The sequence below is a fragment of the Phyllobates terribilis genome, unplaced genomic scaffold, assembly GCF_046119375.1.
Source record: "Phyllobates terribilis strain yellow unplaced genomic scaffold, ASM4611937v1 Scaffold_3__8_contigs__length_932513732, whole genome shotgun sequence".
Classification (NCBI taxonomy): domain Eukaryota; kingdom Metazoa; phylum Chordata; class Amphibia; order Anura; family Dendrobatidae; genus Phyllobates; species Phyllobates terribilis.
This window is the reverse complement of record NW_027362763.1, coordinates 652,165,538-652,191,997: the sequence shown is the minus strand read 5'-3', so window position 1 is coordinate 652,191,997 and position 26,460 is coordinate 652,165,538.

Sequence of the window (26,460 nt, the reverse complement as noted above, 5' to 3'; positions counted from 1 at the left end):
CTATTTTGCCACTACATCATGTCCTATCCTCCAGTCACCTCCAGAGCTGCACTCACTATTCTGCTCTTACATTGTGTCTTATCCTCCAGTCACCCCCAGACCTGCTCTCTGTACTGCTGCTACATCAGGTCGTATCCTCCAGTTACCTCCAGAGCTGCAGTCACTATTCTGCTGCTACATCAGGTCTTATCCTCCAGTCACCCCCAGAGCTGCAGTCACTATTCTGCTGCTACATCAGGTCTTATCCTCCAGTCACCTCCAGAGCTGCACTCACTATTCTGCCACTACATCAGGTCGTATCCTCCAGTCACCTCCAGAGCTGCATTCACTATTCTGCTGTTACATTAGGTCGTATCCTCCAGTCACGCCCAGAGCTGCAGTCACTATTCTGCTGCTACATCAGGTCGTATTCTCCAGTCACCCCCAGAGCTGCTCTCTGTACTGCTGCTACATCAGGTCTCATCCTCCAGTCACCTCCAGAGCTGCACTCACTATTCTGCTGCTACATCAGGTCGTATCCTCCAGTCACCCCCAGAGCTGCTCTCTGTACTGCTGCTACATCAGGTCTCATCCTCCAGTCACCCCCAGAGCTGCACTCACTATTCAGCTGCTACATGAAGTCTCATCCTCCAGTCACCTCCAGAGCTGCACTCACCATTCTGCTGCTACATCAGGTCTCATCCTCCAGTCACCTCCAGAGCTGCACTCACTATTCTGCTGCTACATCAGGTACCATCCTCCAGACACCCCCAGAGCTGTACTTACTATTCTGCTGTTACATCATGTCTTATCCTCCAGTCACCCCCAGAGCTGCACTCACTATTCTGCTCCTACATCAGGTCTCATCCTCCAGTCACCTCCAGAGCTACAGTCACTATTCTGCTGCTACATCAGGTCTCATCCTCCAGTCACCCCCAGAGCTGCACTTACTATTCTGCTGTTACATCATGTCTTATCCTCCACTCACCCCCAGAGCTGCACTCACTATTCTGCTCCTACATCAGGTCTCATCCTCCAGTCACCTTCAGAGCTGCAGTCACTATTCTGCCACTACATCATGTCCTATCCTCCAGTCACCTCCAGAGCTGCACTCACTATTCTGCTCTTACATTGTGTCTTATCCTCCAGTCACCCCCAGACCTGCTCTCTGTACTGCTGCTACATCAGGTCTCATCCTCCAGTCACCCCCAGACCTGCTCTCTGTACTGTTGCTACATCAAGTCGTGTCCTCCAGTCACCCGCAGAGCTGCAGTCACTATTCTGCTGCTACATCAGGTCTTATCCTCCAGTCACCCCCTGAGCTGCAGTCACTATTCTGCTGCTACATCAGGTCTTATCCTCCAGTCACCTCCAGAGCTGCACTCACTATTCTGCCGCTACATGAGGTCGTATCCTCCAGTCACCTCCAGAGCTGCACTCACTATTCTGCTGCTACATCAGGTCTCATCCTCCAGTCACCCCCAGAGCTGCACTTACTATTCTGCTGTTACATCATGTCTTATCCTCCAGTCACCCCCAAAGCTGCACTCACTATTCTGCTGTTACATCAGGTGTCATCCTCCAGTCACCTCCAGAGCTGCAGTCACTATTCTGCTGCTACATCAGGTCTCATCCTCCAGTCACCCCCAGAGCTGCACTTACTATTCTGCTGTTACATCATGTCTTATCCTCCAGTCACCCCCAGAGCTGCACTTACTATTCTGCTCCTACATCAGGTCTCATCCTCCAGTCACCTCCAGAGCTGCAGTTACTATTCTGCTGCTACATCAGGTCTCATCCTCCAGTCACCTTCAGAGCTGCAGTCACTATTCTGCTCATACATTGTGTCTTATCCTCCAGTCACCCCCAGACCTGCTCTCTGTACTGCTGCTACATCAGGTCTCATCCTCCAGTCAACTCCAGAGCTGCACTCACTATTCTGCTGTTACATCGTGTCTTATCCTCCAGTCACCCCCAGAGCTGCAGTCACTATTCTGCTGTTACATCGTGTCTTATCCTCCAGTCACCCCCAGAGCTGCACTCACTATTCTGCTGTTACATCATGTCTTATCCCCAAGTCACCCCCAGAGCTGCAGTCACTATTCTGCTGTTACATCATGTCTTATCCTCCTGTCACCCCCAGAGCTGCAGTCTCTATTCTGCTGTTACATCAAGTCTTATCCTCCAGTCACCCCCAGAGCTGCACTCACTATTCTGCTGTTACATCATGTCTTATCCTCCTGTCACCCCCAGAGCTGCAGTCTCTATTCTGCTGTTACATCATGTCTAATCCTCCAGTCACCTCCAGAGCTGCACTCACTATTCTGCTGTTACATCATGTCTAATCCTCCAGTCACCCCAGAGCTGAAGTCACTATTCTGCTGTTACATCATGTCTTATTCTCCAGTCACCCCCAGAGCTGCAGTCACTATTCTGCTGTGACATCAGGTCTTATCCTCCAGTCACCCCCAGAGCTGCAGTCACTATTCTGCTGTTACATTGCGTCTTATCCTCCAGTCATCTCCAGAGCTGCAGTCACTATTCTGCTGTTACATCATGTCTAATCCTCCAGTCACGCCCAGAGCTGCAGTCACTATTCTGCTGTTACATTAGGTCGTATCCTCCAGTCACGCCCAGAGCTGCTCTCTGTACTGCTGCTACATCAGGTCTCATCCTCCAGTCACCTCCAGAGCTGCACTCACTATTCTGCTGCTACATCAGGTCGTATCCTCCAGTCACCCCCAGAGCTGCTCTCTGTACTGCTGCTACATCAGGTCTCATCCTCCAGTCACCCCCAGAGCTGCACTCACTATTCAGCTGCTACATGAAGTCACATCCTCCAGTCACCTCCAGAGCTGCACTCACCATTCTGCTGCTACATCAGGTCTCATCCTCCAGTCACCTCCAGAGCTGCACTCACTATTCTGCTGCTACATCAGGTCTCATCCTCCAGTCACCCCCAGAGCTGCACTTACTATTCTGCTGTTACATCATGTCTTATCCTCCAGTCACCCCCAGAGCTGCAGTCACTATTCTGCTCCTACATCAGGTCTCATCCTCCAGTCACCTCCAGAGCTACAGTCACTATTCTGCTGCTACATCAGGTCTCATCCTCCAGTCACCCCCAGAGCTGCACTTACTATTCTGCTGTTACATCATGTCTTATCCTCCAGTCACCCCCAGAGCTGCACTCACTATTCTGCTCTTACATCAGGTCTCATCCTCCAGTCACCTTCAGAGCTGCAGTCACTATTCTGCCACTACATCATGTCCTATCCTCCAGTCACCTCCAGAGCTGCACTCACTATTCTGCTCTTACATTGTGTCTTATCCTCCAGTCACCCCCAGACCTGCTCTCTGTACTGCTGCTACATCAGGTCTCATCCTCCAGTTACCTCCAGAGCTGCAGTCACTATTCTGCTGCTACATCAGGTCTTATCCTCCAGTCACCCCCAGAGCTGCAGTCACTATTCTGCTGCTACATCTGGTCTTATCCTCCAGTCACCTCCAGAGCTGCACTCACTATTCTGCCACTACATCAGGTCGTATCCTCCAGTCACCTCCAGAGCTGCATTCACTATTCTGCTGTTACATTAGGTCGTATCCTCCAGTCACGCCCAGAGCTGCAGTCACTATTCTGCTGCTACATCAGGTCGTATTCTCCAGTCACCCGCAGAGCTGCTCTCTGTACTGCTGCTACATCAGGTCTCATCCTCCAGTCACCTCCAGAGCTGCACTCACTATTCTGCTGCTACATCAGGTCGTATCCTCCAGTCACCCCCAGAGCTGCTCTCTGTACTGCTGCTACATCAGGTCTCATCCTCCAGTCACCCCCAGAGCTGCACTCACTATTCAGCTGCTACATGAAGTCTCATCCTCCAGTCACCTCCAGAGCTGCACTCACCATTCTGCTGCTACATCAGGTCTCATCCTCCAGTCACCTTCAGAGCTGCACTCACTATTCTGCTGCTACATCAGGTCTCATCCTCCAGACACCCCCAGAGCTGTACTTACTATTCTGCTGTTACATCATGTCTTATCCTCCAGTCACCCCCAGAGCTGCACTCACTATTCTGCTCCTACATCAGGTCTCATCCTCCAGTCACCTCCAGAGCTACAGTCACTATTCTGCTGCTACATCAGGTCTCATCCTCCAGTCACCCCCAGAGCTGCACTTACTATTCTGCTGTTACATCATGTCTTATCCTCCACTCACCCCCAGAGCTGCAGTCACTATTCTGCTCCTACATCAGGTCTCATCCTCCAGTCACCTTCAGAGCTGCAGTCACTATTCTGCCACTACATCATGTCCTATCCTCCAGTCACCTCCAGAGCTGCACTCACTATTCTGCTCTTACATTGTGTCTTATCCTCCAGTCACCCCCAGACCTGCTCTCTGTACTGCTGCTACATCAGGTCTCATCCTCCAGTCACCCCCAGACCTGCTCTCTGTACTGTTGCTACATCAAGTCGTGTCCTCCAGTCACCCGCAGAGCTGCAGTCACTATTCTGCTGCTACATCAGGTCTTATCCTCCAGTCACCCCCTGAGCTGCAGTCACTATTCTGCTGCTACATCAGGTCTTATCCTCCAGTCACCTCCAGAGCTGCACTCACTATTCTGCCGCTACATGAGGTCGTATCCTCCAGTCACCTCCAGAGCTGCACTCACTATTCTGATGCTACATCAGGTCTCATCCTCCAGTCACCCCCAGAGCTGCACTTACTATTCTGCTGTTACATCATGTCTTATCCTCCAGTCACCCCCAAAGCTGCACTCACTATTCTGCTGTTACATCAGGTGTCATCCTCCAGTCACCTCCAGAGCTGCAGTCACTATTCTGCTGCTACATCAGGTCTCATCCTCCAGTCACCCCCAGAGCTGCACTTACTATTCTGCTGTTACATCATGTCTTATCCTCCAGTCACCCCCAGAGCTGCACTCACTATTCTGCTCCTACATCAGGTCTCATCCTCCAGTCACCTCCAGAGCTGCAGTTACTATTCTGCTGCTACATCAGGTCTCATCCTCCAGTCACCTTCAGAGCTGCAGTCACTATTCTGCCACTACATCATGTCCTATCCTCCAGTCACCTCCAGAGCTGCACTCACTATTCTGCTCTTACATTGTGTCTTATCCTCCAGTCACCCCCAGACCTGCTCTCTGTACTGCTGCTACATCAGGTCTCATCCTCCAGTCAACTCCAGAGCTGCACTCACTATTCTGCTGTTACATCGTGTCTTATCCTCCAGTCACCCCCAGAGCTGCAGTCACTATTCTGCTGTTACATCGTGTCTTATCCTCCAGTCACCCCCAGAGCTGCACTCACTATTCTGCTGTTACATCATGTCTTATCCCCAAGTCACCCCCAGAGCTGCAGTCACTATTCTGCTTGTTATATTGTGTCTTATTCTCCAGTCACCTCCAGAGCTGCAGGCACTATTCTGCTGTTACATCGTGTCTTATCCTCCAGTCACCCCCAGAGCTGCAGTCACTATTCTGCTGTTACATCAAGTCTTATCCTCCAGTCACCCCCAGAGCTGCACTCACTATTCTGCTGTTACATCATGTCTTATCCTCCTGTCACCCCCAGAGCTGCAGTCTCTATTCTGCTGTTACATCATGTCTAATCCTCCAGTCACCTCCAGAGCTGCACTCACTATTCTGCTGTTACATCATGTCTAATCCTCCAGTCACCCCAGAGCTGCAGTCACTATTCTGCTGTTACATCATGTCTTATCCTCCAGTCACCCCCAGAGCTGCAGTCACTATTCTGCTGTGACATCAGGTCTTATCCTCCAGTCACCCCCAGAGCTGCAGTCACTATTCTGCTGTTACATTGCGTCTTATCCTCCAGTCATCTCCAGAGCTGCAGTCACTATTCTGCTGTTACATCATGTCTAATCCTCCAGTCACCCCGGAGCTGCAGTCACTATTCTGCTGTGACATCATGTCTTATCCTCCAGTCACCCCCAGAGCTGCAGTCACTATTCTGCTGTGACATCAGGTCTTATCCTCCAGTCACCCCCAGAGCTGCAGTCACTATTCTGCTGTTACATTGCGTCTTATCCTCCAGTCACCTCCAGAGCTGCAGTCACTATTCTGCTGTTATATCATGTCTTATCCTCCAGTCACCTCCAGATCTGCAGTCACTATTCTGCTGTTACATCATGTCTTATCCTCCAGTTACCCCCAGATCTGCAGTCACTATTGTGCTGTTACATCATGTCTTATCCTCCAGTCACCTCCAGAGCTGCAGTCACTATTCTGCTGTTACATCGTGTCTTATCCTCCAGTCACCTCCAGAGCTGCACTCACTATTCTGCTGTTACATCATGTCTAATCCTCCAGTCACCCCAGAGCTGCAGTCACTATTCTGCTGTTACATCATGTCTTATCCTCCAGTCACCCCCAGAGCTGCAGTCACTATTCTGCTGTGACATCAGGTCTTATCCTCCAGTCACCCCCAGAGCTGCAGTCACTATTCTGCTGTTACATTGCGTCTTATCCTCCAGTCATCTCCAGAGCTGCAGTCACTATTCTGCTGTTACATCATGTCTAATCCTCCAGTCACCCCGGAGCTGCAGTCACTATTCTGCTGTGACATCATGTCTTATCCTCCAGTCACCCCCAGAGCTGCAGTCACTATTCTGCTGTGACATCAGGTCTTATCCTCCAGTCACCCCCAGAGCTGCAGTCACTATTCTGCTGTTACATTGCGTCTTATCCTCCAGTCACCTCCAGAGCTGCAGTCACTATTCTGCTGTTACATCATGTCTTATCCTCCAGTCACCTCCAGATCTGCAGTCACTATTCTGCTATTACATCATGTCTTATCCTCCAGTCACCCCCAGATCTGCAGTCACTATTCTGCTGTTACATCATGTCTTATCCTCCAGTCACCTCCAGAGCTGCAGTCACTATTCTGCTGTTACATCGTGTCTTATCCTCCAGTCACCTCCAGAGTTGCAGTCACTATTCTGCTGTTACATCATGTCTTATCCTCCAGTCACCTCCAGAGCTGCGGTCACTATACTGCTGTTACATCATGTCTTATCCTCCAGTCACCCCCAGAGCTGCGGTCACTATACTGCTGTTACATCATGTCTTATCCTCCAGTCACCCCCAGAGCTGTGCTTTTACGTCATATATCATTAGTGACTTTCAGAAACTTGATACCTGGATTGCAGGGTTGTATTCGTTGCATCTGCAGATATAAGTTACTTGGACTCCTTGGATTGAAGGAGAATTCTAGTCTGAGCCGATCACAGAGCTGCATTTCCTTGGGACATTGTGCTGCCGTAGATATCAGGTACCGTCATGGGGTCATCGGAGACCCCTGCTTTTAGAGTATGGTATCATGACTATTATTTCCTCCCATGACGTGGCCGTGACATTTATCCTCTTATTATATCAGTAGATACATCCGATATTCTTTATAACTGGAAAATTCTCATATTGCAAAACTCACTCCTGACCTGTCACACAATTCGTCAGAATTCGACCGTCCCCAAATCCCCTCATCCTTCTCATGTGAAATTTTACGAATAAAAAGTCAGTAATTATCGCATGGAATCACCCTGAAGCTTCATAACATTGTACCGTAATATAACACATTTTGTCCCTTGTGGTTCCTACAGGAAACCGTCTTACAAAAAATGTCTTTGTTGCCAACAAAAATAATCAGCATCCTGCTCAGCCGGGAACTCCAGCTGAATGCCGGCTCCTCCCGGCCTGCGCCTTGTTGGAGACGACGTATAGCAGTGACATCGTCACCCCCTCTAGCGCCCCCTGCTGTCCAGGATAGAAGAGGAGACGATGGATGGGGAGCTGCAATTAGTTGAGGATGAGCGCTTTTTCTTTTTTAAATTCTCATATTAATTGGCCGTGAAAAAGGGGTGGTGTGAATCAAGCGCTTTTAATGGGGCATAAAATGAGGGGCTGTGCAGGGGGCATAAAATGAGGAGCTGTGCAGGGGGGCATAAAATGAGAGTCTGCGCAAGGGGGGGCATGAAATTACGTATTTATTTACTGATTTTTCTGGTGCCATATTCATGTACTATTGATGGCTCTGGTGGCTCTTATTATGTACGGATGATGATTTTGGTTTTGTATTCATGTACTGATGATGATTCTTGTGATGAATATATCACCAGAATCATCATCACTACATGAATACAGCACCAAGACAACCATCACTACATGAATGCAGAACCACCATCAGTTTTGTTTAAGCTGTATTTATCAGGTGATGGATGCAAAACCATCAGATGTATTCCTTTATCTATAATGGTGCTCTGTTTATTTTCCATTAAGGTCAAATGCTGGACACCTTAATTGAAACCAAACAGCCCCCATTATAGATGAGCTGTATTAGTTTCCATTACTTTTCTTTGGTTTGTCATGTAAAACATAGGAAGTGAGGGATGGATATCGCTAATTGACCCCGTATCTATTATCTATCATCTATTTATCATCTATCTATTATCTATCTTTCCTTTTCTATTATATATCTATTATCTATATATTATCTATCTATTATCTATCTATCATCTATCTATCTATCATCTATCTATATATTATCTATCTATTATATATTGTTATTATTTTATTTATTATTATTTATTTATATATCGCCATTGATTCCATGGCGCTGTACATAAGAAGGGGTTACATACCAGATACAGATATCACTTACAGTAAACTAACAATGATAGACTGGTACGGAGGGAGGAGGACCCTGCCCTTGCGGGCTTACATTCTACAGGATGGTGGGGAAGGAGACAGTAGGTTGAGGGGTTGCAGCAACTCCAGTGTTGTTGAGGAGGTGTGGCGCCCTGCTACGCACTGGTGCCACAGAACCCAGAAGGGTGCATGGATGGACTTCTCCACAAGAGGCCCTCACACATTCACACACCTCCACCCTACCACCTCAGACCAGCAGAGGGAGCCCGTCAGGGACATATACATACTGGAGGGTGGAGTTAGGCAGTTGGTCAGTCTCTCAGTCAGAGGGAGAGCGTGCTGATGCTCAGAGAGCAGTGAAGAGGCGGCACGCAGGCTGCTGTGCTTAGGCGAGCCAAGGCCTATAGCACAAGTGAAAGCCTAGTAAGGGCCCTGAGTGTGGCCGAAGGTGAGAGGAGAAGGAAGAAGTAGCGAGGGGGCAGAGGAGCACACCAGGCTCACCCCGAGATATATACCGGACACCGGGTCCACGCCTACGGGGTCCCTTTATACCTGGAGGACTACAGGTCCCAGGTTTACCAAACGCTGACTACAGTACTAGGGCTAGGAGTCACGGAGGCCCCAACGACCAGGGAGAGTGATCTCCAAGAGAAGGCCCTACCACCAGGTCAGTAGGTGCAAGAGAGAGACAGTAATCAAGCTAGGCCTAGTTCCAGGCAGGCCAGAAGCTTAATGAGTAAAGCCACGGATCAGGAGGCCCTACACCCGCTCACTGGGGAGAGTCCAGAAGTGCACCCTTCGCCCGGAGTACCCTGGACCGTGCCTGCATCGTCACCAGTAAAGGTACTGAAGCTTATCCCCGGTGTGAGTGTCCGTCTTTCCTCCGAGACCGTCCTGCCGTTTCTCCCCAGCATCCACCATCTACCCCTACACTGCCCTGGAGCTAGCTCTACCTGTGGAGAGCCACACCATCCCTGTTGCCATAACACCAGCTCCAGAGGACCAGCTCCGCAGCGGCGGCTCCCATTAGCCGCATTCCACAGGTGGCGTCACGAACTTACTAAAAATCCCCTATAAATCTCCCCTTTTTATTGACTGCCCTGGGCCACGGACCGGGCCAGTCACCGTGATATCCCCCACCGGCAACCAGAGGCCCAGCTGCCGAGTACCCCACGGCCCTGGGGGCGCGTCAGAGGCAGTGGTGTCATGGCAGGCTGCAGCTTTCTTGAAGAGATGGGTTTTCAGGTTCCGTCTGAAGGATCCAGATGTGGTGGATAATCGGACGTGTTGAGGCACAGAATTCCAGAGCATGGGGGATATTCGGTAGAAGTCTTGGAGGCGATTGCGTGAGGAACAAATAAGTGTGGAGGAGAGAAGGTCTTGGGAGGATGAGAGATTACGTGAGGGAATATATTTCTGAGACTAGTTCAGAGTTGTACGGAGGAGAGAGGTTATGGATGACTTTGTAGATCAGGGTTAGTAATTTGAACTGGATATGCTGGGCAATTGGGAGCCAGTGAAGGGATTTGTAAAGGGGGATAGTGGAGGAATAGCGAGGCGAGAGATGAACTAGTTGCGCAGCAGAGTTAAGGATGGACTGGAGGGATGTGAGAGTGTTAGCAGGGAGGCCACAGAGGAGGATGTTGCAATAGTCGAGGCGGGAGATGATGAGGGCATGCACAAGCAGTTTAGTAGATTGAGGGTTGAGGAAAGGACGGATTCTGGAAATATTTTTGAGCTGGAGGCGACAGGAGGTGGCGAGAGCTTGGATGTGGGGTTTGAAGGACAGGGCAGAGTCAAGGGTTACTCCGAGGCAGCGGATTGCCGGTACAGGGGCAAGAGTGATGTCATTTATTGTGATAGAAAGATCAGGTGGGAAGGATATGCGAGATGGGGGGAACATGATGAGTTCAGTTTTGTCCACATTGAGCTTGAGATAGCGGGAGGAGAAGGAGGATATGGCTGATAGACACGCTGGGATTCTGGACAGCAGAGAGGTGACATCTGGGCCAGAGAGGTAGATCTGGGTGTCATCAGCGTATAGATGGTACTGGAAGCCATAGGATTTTATGAGTTGTCCCAGGCCAAGGGTATAGATTGAGAAGAGTAGGGGTCCTAGGACAGAGCCTTGAGGGACTCCAACGTGTTGCTCAAGGAGTTTGGAGGCAAATGGGAGCAGCGATATGGGGCGATAGATGGACAAGGCGGTTGGGTCGAGGGATGGTTTTTTGAGGATGGCGTGATTGTACCATGTTTGAAGGCAGCGGGGAAGGTACCAGAAGTTAGTGATATGTTGAAGAGATGGGTTAGGGATGGGATGAGTGTGGGCAGGGCCGGCGTCAGCACCTGGCGCACCCGGGCAAGTGCCGGGGCCCTGAGCAGGCAGAGGGGCCCACTGGCGGTCGCGCACCCCGCCGGGCTATGGGCGGAGGAGAGCGGTGTCAGTACCCGCCCTTCTCCCCCGCTTGCTCAGGGCCCCGGCAGCCGAATACTTACCTCTCCCCGTGCCTCCGCAGATCCGCTGTCTTCCTGCTCTGCGCTCCCTGTGACGTCTCAGGTCAGAGAGCGCGGTGACATCTTTCCACTGCGCGCTCCCCTGAGCCGTCACAGGGAGCACAGAGCGGGAAGATACCGGCGACGCTGGAGTCCGGACCCGAGCAGCTGCAGCAGGTGAGGAGGAGTGAGGTGAGTATTTGAATTTTTTTTAAATGTATGGAGGCATGGGGCATAATATGGGGGGATGACATCCTGCATGGGACATTATAAAGGGGGGGTGACATCCTGCATGGGGCCTTATAAAGAGAGGGGGTGACATCCTGCATGGGGCATTATAAAGAGAGGGGGTGACATCCTGCATGGGGCATTATAGAGAGAGGGGGTTACATCCTGCATGGAGCATTATAAAGAGAGGGGGTGACAACCAGCATGGGGCATTATAAAGAGAGGGTGGTGACATCCTGCATGGGGTATTATAAAGAGAGGGTGGTGACATCCTGCATGGGGTATTATAAAGAGAGGAGGGTGACATCCTGCATGGGGCATTATAAAGAGAGGGGGTGACATCCTGCATGGGGCATTATAAAGAGAGGGTGGTGACATCCTGCATGGGGCATTATAAAGACAGGGGGGGTGACATCCTGCATGGGGCATTATAAAGAGAGGGGGGTGACTTCCTGCATGGGGCATTATAAAGAGAGGGGGGTGACATCCTGCATGGGGCATTATAAAGAGAGGGGGTGACATCCTGCATGGGGCATTATAAAGAGAGGGGGGTGACATCCTGCATGGGACATTATAAAGAGAGGGGGGTGACATCCTGCATGGGGCATTATAAAGAAGGGGGGGTGACATCCTGCATGGGGCCTTATAAAGAGGGGGGGTACATCCTGCATGGGGCATTATAAAGAGGAGGGGTGACAGCCTGCATGGGGCATTATAAGGGGGGGAAGAGCCTGCATGGGGCATTATAAGGGGGGGAACAGCCTGCATAGTGCTTTATGTGGGGGGTAACAGCCTGCATGGAGCATTATAAGGGGGGACAGCCTGTATGGGGCATTAAGTGGGGGGTAACAGCCTGCATGGAGCATTATAAGGGGGGGACAGCCTGTATGGGGCATTATGTGGGGGGTAACAGCCTGCATGGAGCATTATATGGGGGCCAGTATCCTGTATGGAGCATTATAAGGGGACCAGTATCCTGTATGGAGCGTTATATGGGGGCCAGTATCCTGTATGGAGCTTTATCAGGGGACCAGTATGCTGTATGGAGCGTTATATGGGGGCCAGTATTCTGTATGGAGCCTTATATGGGGGCCAGTATTCTGTATGGAGGCTTATATGGGGGCCAGTATTCTGTATGGGGCCTTATATGGGGCCAGTATTCCGTATGGGGCCTTATATGGGGGCCAGTATTCCGTATGGAGCCTTATATGGGGGCCAGTATTCCGTATGGGGCCTTATATGGGGCCAGTATTCCGTATGGAGCCTTATATGGGGGCCAGTATTCTGTATGGAGCCTTATATGGGGGCCAGTATTCCGTATGGGGCCTTATATGGGGGCCAGTATTCCGTATGGAGCATTATATGGGGGCCAGTATTCCGTATGGGGCCTTATATGGGGGCCAGTATTCCGTATGGGGCCTTATATGGGAGCCAGTATTCCGTATGGAGCCTTATATGGGGGCCAGTATTCCGTATGGGGCCTTATATGGGAGCCAGTATTCCGTATGGAGCCTTATATGGGGGCCAGTATTCCATATGGGGCCTTATATGGGGGCCAGTATTCCGTATGGAGCCTTATATGGGGGCCAGTATTCCGTATGGGGCCTTATATGGGGGGCAGTATTCCGTATGGAGCGTTATATGGGGGCCAGTATTCCGTATGGGGCCTTATATGGGGGCCAGTATTCCGTATGGGGCCTTATATGGGAGCCAGTATTCCGTATGGGGCCTTATATGGGGGCCAGTATTCCATATGGGGCCTTATATGGGGGCCAGTATTCCGTATGGGGCCTTATATGGGGGCCAGTATTCCGTATGGAGCGTTATATGGGGGCCAGTATTCCGTATGGGGCCTTATATGGGGCCAGTATTCCGTATGGAGCCTTATATGGGGGCCAGTATTCCATATGGGGCCTTATATGGGGGCCAGTATTCCGTATGGAGCCTTATATGGGGGCCAGTATTCCGTATGGTGCCTTATATGGGGGGCAGTATTCCGTATGGAGCGTTATATGGGGGCCAGTATTCCGTATGGGGCCTTATATGGGGGCCAGTATTCCGTATGGGGCCTTATATGGGAGCCAGTATTCCGTATGGGGCCTTATATGGGGGCCAGTATTCCATATGGGGCCTTATATGGGGGCCAGTATTCCGTATGGAGCGTTATATGGGGGCCAGTATTCCGTATGGGGCCTTATATGGGGCCAGTATTCCGTATGGGGCCTTATATGGGGGCCAGTATTCCATATGGGGCCTTATATGGGGGCCAGTATTCTGTATGGAGCGTTATATGGGGGCCAGTATTCCGTATGGAGCGTTATATGGGGGCCAGTATTCCGTATGGGGCCTTATATGGGGCCAGTATTCCGTATGGGGCCTTATATGGGGGCCAGTATTCCGTATGGAGCGTTATATGGGGGCCAGTATTCCGTATGGAGCCTTATATGGGGCCAGTATTCCGTATGGGGCCTTATATGGGAGCCAGTATTCCGTATGGGGCCTTATATGGGGGCCAGTATTCCGTATGGGGCCTTATATGGGGGCCAGTATTCCGTATGGGGCCTTATATGGGGGCCAGTATCCTGTATGGAGCCTTATATGGGGGCCAGTATACTGTGTGGAGCGATTCGCCGGTTTCTGAGCTATTGTAGAATTTACAATAGATATCACTCATGTAATGTAAGAAGTGACATCTTTGGCCTTGTACTATATATATGTATATGTATTTCTCTGTGGTCTCTGTGCATCATGAATCGTGGTATGTGTTAAAGGGGCCACAGAGACTCTTTCGCCCGGGGCCCAGAAAAACCTGGAGCCGGCCCTGAGTGTGGGGTTGAGGTTGGGGAGGAGGTGGGATGGGGTCGAGTGCACATGTGGTGAGGTGTGATTTGGAGAGGAGACGAGTAAGGTCTCTTTCCGTGATGTTGGGAAGGGAGGTAATGGGGGTAGGGAAATGGTGTGGAAAACAAAGGGGTTGTGGTGGTTGGACAGTAAAGACTTGCCTTGTTTGGTCAATCTTGTTTTTGAAGTGTGTGGCAAACTCCTCAGCAGAGATGACGGAGGTCGGAGGGGGCAGTGGAGTGCGGAGGAGAGATTCAAAAGTGTTGAATAGCTGTTTGGGGTTGTAGGATAGGGAGGATATGAGGGCCTGTTTAGCAGAGGTGAGGGCTGATTTGAATGCGAGTGTTGCTTGTTTGAATGCAGTGAAGTCATCTTGAGAATGTGTTTTCTTCCAACGCTGCTCCGCAACCCTGGACGCTTGTCGAAGCTGTTCAATGAGGTTGTTGTGCCAGGGTTGCCTGTTGAATCATCGCACTCTGCCATGCACAAGAGGGGCGACCGAGTCAATAGCTGATGCGAGAGTGGCATTGTAGAAAGCGGTGGCGCTGTCTGTGTCGTGGAGTGAGGACATGGATGTCAGTAGTAGAACAGAGTCAGAGAGTGTGTGAGGGTCTAGATGTGCAAGGTTTCTGCAGGGTGTGCTAGTTGCCGGACATGGGTGACAGGTGAGGAGGACAGGGATGAGAATGTGAGTAGATGGTGGTCAGATAGGGGTAGAGGGGAGGTTGTGAGGTTAGATAGGGAGCAGAGTCTGGTGAAGATCAGGTCTAGTGTGTGTCTGTCAGTGTGGGTGGCTGAGGAGGACCACTGAGTAAGTCCAAAGGATGAAGTAAGCGACAGGAGTTTGGATGCTGCTAACTGGCGAGTGTCAGTGGGGATGTTGAAATCGCCCATGATGATTGTGGGAATGTCAGCAGAGAGAAAGTAAAGAAGCCCGGTGGAGAATTGGTCAATAAAGGCAGTGATCGGGCCCGGGGGTCGGTATATGACAGCCACTTGGAGGTTGGAGGGAGAGTAGATGTGGACAGAGTGGACTTCAAAAGAAGGGAGAATAAGGGAGGGAAGAGGAGGAGTAGGGCTAAAGGTGCGGTTGGCAGAAAGGAGAAGACCCACTCCTCCACCATGTCTGTTACCAGGGTGAGGAGTGTGGGTGAAGTGGAGGCCGCCGTAACACAGCGCAGCAGGGGAGGCAGTGTCGGAGGGTGTCAGCCATGTCTCTGTGATGCCCAGGAAGGAGAGATTGAGAGAGGTAAAGAGGTCGTGGACAAAATGGAGCTTGTTGCAGACAGAGCGGGCATTCCAGAGTGCTCCAGAGAGGGGAAGCAGGGGGTGGGCCTCAGGGGCATGGGTTTTACGTAGGAGAGATTGTGGTAGTTTGCAGTTGGTTTGATGCGATAGGTGGGGGAATTGGTGGAAGGCGCAAGCTGTGGGGGTCCAGGGTTGGGAGATATGTCACCAGCAGCGAGGAGAAGCAGAGAGAGGGAGAGCAGGTGGGAGAAGGAGAGTGTCCGGCTTGTGTTATGTTTCAGTAGGATAGATCTGAGGTTGAGGAGCAGGTCAGTAGATGAGGTCAGGAGGGGAGGTAAGAGGGAAGGAGAGATGGTGATTTGGTTAGAGGGTTCTGGGGTTTGGTGATAGCGAAGGACAGTGAGGATTAATGATAATAGATAATAAATTAATAATCTATCTATTATCTATCTTGTATCTATCATCTATTATCTATATATTATCTATTATCTATCTATTATCTATCTATCTTTCTATCTATCTATCTATCATCTATCTATCTATTATCTATCTATCTATTATCTATCTATTATCTATCTATCATCTATCATCTATCTATCATCTATCTATTATCTATCTATTATCTATCATCTATCTATTAATTATTATCTATCATCTATCTATCATCTATCTATTATTTATCTATCATCTATCTATCTATTATCTATCATCTATCTATTATCTATTATCTATCTATTATCTATCATCTATTATCTATCTATTATCTATCATCTATATATTATCTATCTATTATCTATCATCTATATATTATCTATCTATTATCTATCTATTATCTATCTATAATCTATTATCTATCATCTATCTATCAATCATCTATCTATTATCTATCATCTATCTATCATCTATCTATTATCTATCTATTATCTATCTATCATCTATCTATTATCTATCTATCATCTATCTATTATCTATCTATCATCTATCTATTATCTATCATCTATCTATCATCTATCTATTATCTATCTATCATCTATCTATTATCTATCTATTATCTATCTATCATCTATCTATTATCTATCTATTATCTATCTATTATCTATCTATCATCTATCTATCATCTATCTATTATCTATCTATCATCTATCTATTATCTATCTATTATCTATCTATTATCTATCTATTATCTATCTATTATCTATCATCTATCTATCATCTATCTATTATCTATCATCTATCTATTATCTATTATCTATCTATCTATTATCTATTATCTATCTATTATCTATCTATCTATCATCTATCTATTATCTATTATTTATCTATTATCTATCTATTATCTATCTATTATCTATTATTTATCTGTCCATTGTTCCATTGTTCTGCTTTTGGTTGTACAGATATTTCTAAGCTCGATGTGTCGGGCAGAAATTTCACCTTGTCCTTTGCGGATCTTTCCGCCAGTAATCGGAATCCTTGGACCCGGCTATTTATAGCTCTGCCACCTCGGAAACTTCACAGGCAGCGGTGCGATGCTCTGCATGTAGAGCGACACGTAACACACGAGCGGAGGGAAAACAAGAGTCCATGAGATTGTCGCTTCCTCCAGTACAAAGGTCCTGACTGATAATAACCCGGGATGCCTCAATGGAGATCAGCGGCATCAACAGCGATCAGTGGAGATCAGCGGAGAAAGTGGTAGACGACAGCGATCAGTGGAGATCAGCGGAGATCAGTGGAGATCAGCGGAGATAGTGGTAGACAACAGCGATCAGCGGAGATCAGCGGAGATCAGTGGAGATCAGCGGAGATAGTGGTAGACAACAGCGATCAGTGGACATCAGCAGAGTTAGTGGTAGACAACAGTGATCAGTAGAGATCAGGGGAGATAGTGGTAGACAACAGCGATCATTGGAGATCAGCGGAGATAGTGGTAGACAACAGCGATCAGCGGAGATCAGCAGAGATAGTGGTAGACAACAGCGATCATTGGAGATCAGCGGAGATAGTGGTAGACAACAGCGATCATTGGAGATCAGCGGAGATAGTGGTAGACAACAGCGATCATTGGAGATCAGCGGAGATAGTGGTAGACAACAGCGATCAGCGGAGATCAGCAGAGATAGTGGTAGACAACAGCGATCATTGGAGATCAGCGGAGATCAGCGGAGTTAGTGGTAGACAACAGCGATCATTGGAGATCAGCGGAGATCAGCGGAGTTAGTGGTAGACAACAGCGATCATTGGAGATCAGCGGAGATAGTGGTAGACAACAGCGATCAGCGGAGATCAGCAGAGATAGTGGTAGACAACAGCGATCATTGGAGATCAGCGGAGATCAGCGGAGTTAGTGGTAGACAACAGCGATCAGTGGAGATCAGTGGAGATCAGCGGAGTTAGTGGTAGACAACAGCGATCAGCGGAGATCAGTGGAGATCAGCGGAGTTAGTGGTAGACAACAGCGATCAGTGGACATCAGCAGAGTTAGTGGTAGACAACAGTGATCAGTAGAGATCAGGGGAGATAGTGGTAGACAACAGCAATCATTGGAGATCAGCGGAGATAGTGGTAGACAACAGCGATCAGCGGAGATCAGTGGACATCAGCAGAGTTAGTGGTAGACAACAGTGATCAGTAGAGATCAGGGGAGATAGTGGTAGACAACAGCGATCAGCGGAGATCAGCAGAGATAGTGGTAGACAACAGCGATCATTGGAGATCAGCGGAGTTAGTGGTAGACAACAGCGATCAGCGGAGATCAGTGGAGATCAGCGGAGTTAGTGGTAGACAACAGCGATCAGCGGAGATCAGCGGAGATCAGTGGAGTTCAGCGGAGATAGTGGTAGACAACAGCGATCAGCGGAGATCAGCAGAGATAGTGGTAGACAACAGCGATCATTGGAGATCAGCGGAGATCAGCGGAGTTAGTGGTAGACAACAGCGATCAGCGGAGATCAGTGGAGATCAGCGGAGATAGTGGTAGACAACAGCGATCAGTGGACATCAGCAGAGTTAGTGGTAGACAACAGTGATCAGTAGAGATCAGGGGAGATAGTGGTAGACAACAGCGATCATTGGAGATCAGCGGAGATAGTGGTAGACAACAGCGATCAGTGGAGATCAGCAGAGATAGTGGTAGACAACAGCGATCATTGGAGATCAGCGGAGATCAGCGGAGTTAGTGGTAGACAACAGCGATCAGCGGAGATCAGTGGAGATCAGCGGAGTTAGTGGTAGACAACAGCGATCAGTGGAGATCAGCACAGATCAGTGGAGATCAGCAGAGATAGTGTTAGACAACAGTGATCAGTAGAGATCAGGGGAGATAGTGGTAGACAACAGCGATCAGCAGAGATCAGTGGAGATCAGTGCCAAATGTGTGTGTGAGGGGGGATCAGCAGAGCTCACTGGCAATAAGAGAGGATCAGGTGAGATCAGCAATCATAGGTTGGGAAGCACAGGTATGGATGGGGAAGAGAGCGCTGGGACATGAGCAGGGCTGCCACCAGAAATTTCAGGGCCCCATAGTGTCAAAATTTCCGGGCCCCAGTGAGACTCCGCCCAGGCTCCACCCCAAACCTCAAACTTTCCACAGTCCCACCCCTCACTCTTGGAAAAACTGCACTTCTGCACCACGTCCTCACCAATCACACATTAAGGCCACGTTCACATCAGTATTTCTAAGTCAAAACTAGGAGTGGAATAATCAGAGGAAAAGTAAAATCGAAACACGTCACCACTTCTGTATTTTACATCAGTATTTGTAAGACAAAACTAGGAGTGGGTGAAAAATGCAGAACGTGTGAACGTGGCCTACAGTTCCCATCAAACACCGTATCACACACATAGATATCAGATTTTGTTTTGGACAAAAGATTTTTGAAGCCACCACCACGATAAGGAGACTCTTGTGTCAGGGCCCTACTCTACTGTAACCTATTAAACATTGGTTAAAATATCCAATGCTCTTTTTAGATATATTTTTATGTAATGTCTCTTTATGGGAATGTGTCACAAACATTTTTTAAAATGACCAATAATATCACATACAAGTGACAAATACTGCCACACCATCACCAGACTACATATTACCACCACATAGTGACCGAGTAATACCATATACAAATGACAAATACCATCACACCATGGCCGGACCAGATATTACCACCACATAGTGACCGAATATTACCACATACAAGGAACAAATACTGTCAAACCATGACCAGACCACATATTACCACCACATAGTGACCCAATAATACCACATAAAATGGACAAATACCACCACACCATGACCAGACCACATATTACCACCACGTAGTGACCGAGTAATACCATATACAAATAACAAATACCATCACACCATGGCCGGACCAGATATTACCACCACATAGTGACCGAATATTACCACATACAAGGAACAAATACTGGCACACCATGACCAGACCACATATTACCACCACATAGTGACCCAATAATACCACATAAAAGGGACAAATACCACCACATCATGACCAGACCACATATTACCACCACGTAGTGACCGAATAATATCACATACAAAGGACAAATACCGTCACAACATGACCAGACCACATATTACCACCACATAGTGACCCAATAATACCACATAAAAGGGACAAATGCCACCACACCATGACCAGACCACATAGTACCACATACAGGGGATAAATACCGCCACACCATGACCAGATCAGGTCTATAAGAGCATCGTTCAAGCTTCCAGACTTGCATTGAGAACTTTTAACGTAACGTAGCTTCTCACTTCCAGCCAGTCACAAGATGATGCCGTGAGACCGGAGTGGTGCTGAAAATTGATGAAGATGCTGGAAGGTGAGTATGACAGGGGACTTGTAGGTATAATGGGACTGTCCGCACAGAACGACTATTCAAATGAAGTCCCACCACTCGGTGCTTCACAGCGTGGCCAATCATTTATATTCACCTTCCCACCGGCTTGTTTTCCCTCTATCCCCACCCCCCTTCTTTGATTGACAGCTCTGGCATCATAGGGCCAGAGAAGGGAGGAGTAAAGGGAAACCCAGCAGGTGGGAAGGTGAATATAAATGATTGGTCGCTGTGAAGCACCGAGCGCATTTCTCATCCTTGCAGTCACGTGATCGCCGTTCCCGGCTCTGACACCAGCGAATCCTCACAGCGCACAGTGCGAATGATGCGAGGACTCACAAGTCTGCAGTCAGTGACACAGAGGGACTGAAGCTTGTGGATTTAGACTGGACAACCCCTCTAAGGCTCATTCAGCCATTGGTGAATATCGGTCTGTGCTCGGACCGCAGTGCATGGACTGGCTGCGGGTCTCCTGACCTGAACTCAGCAGCCTCACAGCATGTATGATGATGGGGGTCAGGAGATCGGCACCCAGTCCATGCACTGCAGGCCGAGCCCAGACCGATGTCCACCCCAATAATTACACTGCCATAATAATAAAGATGTTTCCCAATCCTATATACCCACCTGCATCATTCATCCCCCAACCCAAATGTATAAACTTCTGGATGATCCTGAGTGTGGCTACCTGATAGCATACCTCCCAACTTTTGAAGAAGAGAAAGTGGCAAATTTTGGGCACGCCCCTGGCCACACCCCAATCCACACCCGTTTACCATTTCTTTCTCCCCTGGCAGGAGGTGTTGTCAGAGGGGTGCTGGTAATGAGGGGCATTCAGCAGATGCTGAATCCCTCAGACCCAATCCTGGTATGCATGGCCCCCTCATCCCCAATCCTGGTTTGCAGGGCCCCATCATCCCCAATCCTGGTATGCATGGCCCCTCACCCCCAATCCTGGTATTCATCACCACCTCACCCCCAATCCTGGTATGCATGACCCCATCATCCCCAATAAATGGTATGCATGGCCCCCTCAGACCCAATCCTGGTATGCGTGGTCCCCTCAGACCCAATCCTGGTACGCATGGCCCCCTCAGACCCAATCCTGGTATGCATGGCACCCCTCATCCCCAGTCATGATATGCATGGCCCCCCTCAGACCCAATCCTGACATGCATGGCTCCCTCATCCCTAATCCTGGTATGCATGGCCCCCCACCCCCAATCCTGGTATGCATGGCCCGCTCATCCCCAATCCTTGAATGCATGGCACCCCTCATCCCCAATCCTAGTATGCATGGCCCCCTCACCCCCAATCCTGGTATGCATGGCCCCCTCACCCCAATCCTGGTATGCATGGCCCCCTTACCCCCAATCCTGGTATGCATGGCCCCCTCACCCCCAATCCTAGTATGCGTGGCCCCCTCATCCCCAATCCTGGTATGCATGGCCCACTCATCCCCAATTCTGGTATGCATGGCCCCCTCATCCCTAATCCTGGTATGCATGGTCCCCTCAGACCCGATCCTGGTATTCATAGCCCCCTCAGACCCGATCCTGGTATGATTGGCCCCCTCATCCCCAATCCTGGTATGCAGGGCCCCATTATCCCCAATCCTGGTATGCATGGCCCCTCACCCCCAATCCTTGTATGCATGGCCTCCTCACCCCCAATCCTGTTATGCATGGTCCTCTCATCTCCAATCCTGGTATGCATGGCCCGCTCATCCCCAAACCTAGTATGCATGGCCCCCTCATCGCCAATCTTGGTATGCATGGCCCCCTCATCCACAATCCTGGTATGCATGGCCCTCTCATCCCCAATCCTGGTATGCATGGCCCCCACACCCCTAATCCTGGTATGCATGCCCCCCTCATCCCCAATCCTGGTATGCATGGCCCCCTCACTCCCAATCCTGGTATGCATGGCCCCATCATCCCCAATCCTGGTATGCATGGCCCCCTCAGACCCGATCCTGGTATGATTGTCCCCCTGATCCCCAATCCTGGTATGCATGGTCCCCTCATCCCTAATCATGGTATGCATGGCCCACTCACCCCCAATCCTGGTATGCATGGCCCCCTCATCCCCAGTCCTGGTATGCATGGCCCACTCTCCCCCAATACTGGTATGCATGGTCCCCTCATCCCCAATCATGATGTTCATGGCCCCATCATCCCCAATCCTGGTATGCATGGCCCCCTCATCCCCAATCCTGGTATGCATGGCCCCTTCACCCCAATCCTGGTATGCCTGGCCCACTCACCCCCAATACTGGTATGCATGGTCCCCTCATCCCCAATCATGATGTTCATGGCCCCATCATCCCCAATCCTGGTATGCATGGCCCCCTCATCCCCAATCCTGGTATGCTTGGCCCCTTCACCCCAATCCTGGTATGTATGGCACCCTCATCCCAATCCTGATATGCATGGCCCCCTCACTCCCAATCCTGGTATGCATGTGCCGCACCCCTGGGCCTACTTGGTGTAGCGTTGCGCACGCGGGGACTACCCGGAGCCGGGCCTGTTGGGGGTAGTAGTCTCGTGGCGGTGACCCGGTCCGTGCCCAGGGAGTCAGACTAAGTGGCGGTATATTAGCAGTAGATGTAGGACGACTACGCCACCCGTTGAATGCAGCTATGGAGCTGCCGCTGCAGGGCAGACCGCTGAGGCCGATGGAAGGATGGTGCAGCGTGGATGGTATAACCCCCAACGGGAGGGGTATGGCCTCAGGGCAGCCGACGTGGATGATGGGGGTAGTAGGAACCACTCAGAGACGATGCGGTGTAGTTCAGGGTCTTTACTGGTGACAAAGATAGACCCTCCCGGAGTACTGGCTAGCGGTCGGGGCCTGGTCAGTCCTTGAGCAGATGGGATCCCCCTTGGCCAGGTGGAGTTGTAGGCCTCCCCAACTAATTGTACTCTTCTGGCTTCCTTGCTAGAGGCGGGTAAAGGTAGCCCACGTCCCTGAGTGTACCGTGTGGTGCTCACCCGTATGGCCGGTGACTCGGGGCCTTCTAGTGGCTTCCGCTCCACGACGGCGGTGCTGGTCCCACGCGTGTGACCGTGCCTTCGGGTTTCTTGGCCAGAGGACCTGAAATCCCCTGCCGGGCGGTTTCTGCTGCTGGGTCTGGGTTAATCCCCACAGCCTCGGACTCCGGGTCCGATGGTAACTCTTCAATCAGGGCGAGCTCTTCAGCTGCCAGCCCCTGATTCCTTTTAGCACTGCTCCCACAGAGCTCCTGATCTTTCTTTCCTATGCTGCTCCTCTTCTTCTCTCTACTCTTCTCACTAACCCTGCCTCAGCCCCAGCTTTATATAGGGGAAGTTCTTCCCCTCCCAGGACTGGGCAGGAGGTGTGGCATGCATAGGATTCCTGACCAAGAGACCTCCCACCTGCTCTCAGACATAACATTGCTATTACTGTGGAGACCATACCCCTGGGGTGCCACATTCCCCCCTAGTGAAAGTTAGTACTCCGGGACTAAACATATTTTTGTAACATAACAAATTACAAACAGAAACAACGCAATAAAGAAAAACATTAGGATGGTCACGGCGTGTCCGCAACCGGGTGTAACTTTTGAGGAAAACAAGGGTGTCCATTTCACCAACACAGGGAGACGTAACCAGGTAGGGGTCTGTCCTGCCCCGAGTCCTTAACAGTCTTTCAGTCCGTCCTGGGTTACGCTCCAACTATATACACAAAGGATTCCCGGTAAATCCACCAAAGACTCCTATAAATAACTAGAAACACATAATTATACACAAGCAACAATAAACAGGTAAACATTAATAAAATAGCTTGAACATTTAGATCCTCCACCGTATGGGCAGCTGGCCTCTAGTGACCCTAGTGGACCTACGGAGCTGGCTGACTGGTCCTGAGCTACAGGGTATAGGAGCTGTCAAGGGTAAACTGGGCAGCCGTCTACGGACTCTTTGGCTCACTAGGGGTATGGCAGGCTCACTATAAGCAGAGGGTTGATTTTCCTGGTCTGCTTGTGTGGGGCCTTCTGCCTCCTGGACCGGCTGTTCTTCCAGTTCTACCTGTGTCTCCGTAGGCACTTGGGATGCTGGTTGGAGGAACGTGAGGACGGGTACCACAACAGCACCATTGACTTGAGTCCAAGACCGAGGGAAGTCTCCGAGCACAGTACTAACCATATCTTCCCTTTCCTCTACGGGTCGAGGGTCCTCTTGTTCCTCTTCAGGGTTCCGTAGCTGTTCGGGACACTTCTTTAGGTGATCCCGGGATACAATGGCTGTGGTTTCCCCTCCGTCTTTACTGATTGTACAGATCTTCGGGTTGTCGTGGCTTGAGGGCAGTACGGTGTACGGGTCCTTCTCCCACTGGTCGTCCAACTTGTGGAGCCGTCTTTTCCTCTTCAAGACCTGCTCTCCGGGCACCAGGGGAACAGCGGGAGCATACTGGTTGTAAGTTTTCTCTTGTCTTTCCCTAGCTTGACAGAGACTTCGCTCCACGCTCTCCTGTACTTTCCGGTACTGCTGCTGCCTCTCTGTGTCCCAGTCTGCTTCTGGTGAAGTGTCCTCGGGTGTCAGGACTCCCATCTCCAGATCAACAGGAAGCTTACCAGGTCTTGCCCTCATTAGGTAAGCCGGGGTACAGTTGGTGGAACCTACAGGGATGTGGTTGTATAGGTCCACCAGGTCGGGCAGCTTTTCAGGCCACAGACTACGTTCTTCCAGGGGCAATGTTTTCAGAAGATCCATCACCACCTGGTTCATTTTCTCACAAAGTCCATTAGTTTGCGGGTGATAGGGTGTTGTTCTAATCTTCCGGCAGCCATACAGGGTGCAGAACTCCTGGAAGACTTCCGCTTCAAAGGCAGGCCCCTGGTCCGTCAGCACCTGCTCCGGGTATCCATGCGGACGGCAGAAGTGCTGTTGGAAGGCTCTAGCTGCTGTGTGAGCCGTTAAGTCCTTGACGGGGACGACAACCAAGAACCGGGAGTAGTGATCCACGATGGTTAACGCGTAGACGTAGCCACTTCTGCTTGGGGTCAGTTTTACATGATCCAAGGCTACCAGTTCCAACGGCTGTCTGGTGATGATGGACCGCAGGGGAGTCTTCTGGCTGGCACGGTCCCTCCTTCTTAAGTTGCATGGGCCACAGTCTCTGCACCACCTCTCGATGGTTCCTCTCATGCCTACCCAATGGAACCGCCCGCGCAGCAGGAACTCCAGCTTCTTCCATCCGAAGTGCCCAGCTCCGTCGTGGTATGCCTCCATCACCATAGCTGCGTCTCTTCTTGGCACCACTACTTGCCAGATTAGTTCATGCGTCCGGGAGTTAACCATTCTGCGGCACAACTTCCCCTTGTAAAGGAACAGTCGACTCTTCTCAGCCCACAGTTGCTTGGCTTCCTCCGGAGCGTCTGGGTCAAGGCGTGCATCTGGCCGAGTCAGCATCTCCTTTACCAGTCGGACGGCAGGGTCACTGTCTTGCGTCTCCGCCCAGTTGTAATGAGGTAATGGGTTGAACGTAGCGGATTGCTTACTCCTTACACGGTGGGAATACTGGATAGTCCCATGACGGTGGAACGCGGGGAGTTCAACTTCTTCCAGTTCCTCTGAATCTTCCCCTACGTCCGGTAGGTTCGGCATCCTGGACAGGGCGTCCGCGTTGGTATTGGAGCGTCCTGCCCGGTATTTGATTGTAAACTCATAGTTGGACAAGCGGGCCATCCATCTCTGCTCTAGGGCACCGAGTCTTGCCGTGTCCAGGTGTGTCAGCGGGTTGTTATCCGTGTACACGGTGAACAGGGAAGCAGCAAGGTAGTGCTTAAAGCGTTCGGTGACTGCCCACACCACTGCCAGGAACTCTAGCTTAAATGAGCTGTAATTCTCAGGGTTTCTTTCGGTGGGTCGCAGTTTTCGGCTGGCGTAAACAATTACCCGTTCCTTCCCCTGCTGGATCTGGGACAGTACGGCTCCTAGCCCGATGTTACTGGCGTCGGTGTAGAGGATAAAGGGCTGGCTATAATCAGGGTACGCCAGGATTTCATCCCCCGTGAGGGCCATCTTCAGCTGGCGGAAGGACTCTTCTTCCAGCTTCTCCCATCTGAAGGGTGGCTTCTGGTTCTTGGCCTTCCTGG